Source organism: Artibeus jamaicensis, unplaced genomic scaffold (genome assembly GCF_021234435.1).
Source record: "Artibeus jamaicensis isolate MK-2021 breed Jamaican fruit bat unplaced genomic scaffold, CSHL_Jam_final scaffold_461, whole genome shotgun sequence".
Classification (NCBI taxonomy): domain Eukaryota; kingdom Metazoa; phylum Chordata; class Mammalia; order Chiroptera; family Phyllostomidae; genus Artibeus; species Artibeus jamaicensis.
The window spans coordinates 6,192,494-6,194,763 of record NW_026522045.1 but is presented as its reverse complement, the minus strand read 5'-3'; the positions used below and the strand labels follow the sequence as shown (position 1 = coordinate 6,194,763).

Here is a 2,270-nt window from a genome sequence, read left to right as displayed (position 1 = left end):
ACAAAACCCAATATTTTTAACACTACACTCAATCTACAACAAACACAAATTTAGAATTATTTGACAATGCTTCATTTCTTAATACAAAACATTTTTCTGTGATTTACTGTTAACCTATTTTAAATATATTGGTGGTACTACATGCAGGTGCCTCCTCTTAAGAGTTTTATTTTATTTACCTTCATGTGACTAGCTTCCACCTGCCAAAAGTTTCAGGTTGTCAGACAGATGGGTGCCTATTCCCTGTGAGATTGAATGAAATGCTTTTATACACTGGCCGGAAGATGTTTGATTGCCTTTCAACACATGGAAATAGATAGATTTATGCTCAAATTGCCATTTTCTGCAATACTGGTATCAAAGAATAGATAGTCACAATTCATAATGGCTGTTTCAATTCCCTCATGAATTGGGGGGAGTAGCTTTCCAAGTCAATTGCTGCCTATGACCATTTAGCTCAAGTCTATAAGCAAAACTTTCAGCTTGCTTGCATGTTCCTATCAGCTGTCGAATGGCAAATAACTGCTGGTGCCCACCATAATTTTCCTGTTCCTCTAAGACTAACATGAAGTAAAAGCCGTAACAGGACTTCATCATCACCCAGTCCACAACACCAGGAAGACTGATTTCTATAGCAAGGAAAATGATATATTTTCCCTGCAGGGTTGTAATGGACTTGTGCTGATGCATCAGTTGAGGAATGACAGCATCCAACCTGCCTTGCCACTTACAGGAACCCCGCCCTCAACCCAGCACAAGCAGGAGCAAGGGTGAAACTCGGAGAGCTCTTCAAGGTCTGCTTTTTTTCTGTGTGGCAGAGTTGTTTCACATCCAGAAGATGCATATTAACAAAGGAAAAGTACTGAATTGGCCACTTTCTCCACAGCCAAGTTGCAAAATGGTCCCACTGGGCCCCAGCAGGTTGAACAAGACATGAGCTTTGGGCAACAGTTGCTTATAGACAAGACACTCTGACACTGAAGAATGAATAGGTGGTAGCACATGATCAAAGCAGACAGGGCATTCAAAAATACCAGCCAAGTCATTGTTGTAGGTAGTTGTGCCTCTCAGGGAGGGCATCTTGTGAGATGGTGTGCACTTGAAGTTCCTAAAAAGTAACTCTGTTTCAGTCTCCCAGCTCAGGCTCATTTCTGTGGGCAGAGAGCACGCCTCCACCCTGGCCCTGCTCACATGCTCTCTGTGGCTGCTGCCAATCCAGGCCACCTCAGGAAGCACCACCAGCTCTTCCCTGTGCAGACATCCGCCATACACTCTGGACTCTGCCACTGCCGCCACCGCTCCTGCCAACTGGAGAGCGCAACCCCTGCAATGGCCGCCTGGGTTTCTCCACTGGACTCTGCAGCCACTGCAATGTTGGAGTCTTCCAGACACACCTTAGGTAAATATTGACATTTTAAAAGGAAACTACAGGCCTAGGACGTGACTACCCTTTGCGATCCACTTTTAGTTTGGAAATTTTATATTTAGAACATCCTTTGAGGTTACTTTTGGTCTCTGATTTTTGTAAGGCTTACCATACATGCCTCCCCTGAACTTTTCATGTTTAGTATATGGCCCCTTTTTTGTGTATATTGCTTCATTTTAGAACAATACATTTTTCATATGATTTTATGGTATCATGTAATTATGTCTGCTTGATTTAGCAAATAAAAGTACAGACTACCCAGTGAAATTTGAACTTCAGATAAACAATGAATAATTGTCTAGTATTCATGTGTTACATGCAATATTTGGGACATATATTGAAAAAGAGGCTAAATATTTTCAGTTGGTCCAATTGCACAATTGCATTAGTAACAAAATATCTGGAGCTTTTTTTGGTCTTTGTTAGTGGTTGAATCATTTTAAATATCAGTTGCATAATATGCATATTCTTTCAAATAATAATGCTGACATAAAATTATCTTGTCACATTGACTCTAAGAGGCATGGTATTAGCATTTCTTCAGCACACATGATACCGCACTCTTTTGAAGTCTATCTATTTAAAAGAAATACTTATTTTTCTAATCATCTTTGATAATATAAGAAATATAAGCCAAAACACTGAAATTGAGAACAGGCTGACAGTGACCAGAGGGGAGAGGGAAGATAATTTCAGAGGAAAAAGGGGAGAGTTTACAGGAACAAGTGTAAAGGATACATGGATAAAAACAAGGAGGGGTGGAAATGGGAAGGAGGTGGGGAGGACTGGGGGGATGGGCTAGGATGGGAGTAAAAGACAGAAAACTGTACTTGAACAACAGTTA

General features: G+C 40.8%; 1 pseudogene; it reads right to left on the bottom strand.

Annotated features, from left to right (window-relative positions):
- Positions 1 to 299: 299 nt before the first annotated feature.
- On the bottom strand, positions 300 to 1,149 carry LOC119046095 (E3 ubiquitin-protein ligase SIAH1-like; annotated as a pseudogene).
- Positions 1,150 to 2,270: the final 1,121 nt, after the last annotated feature.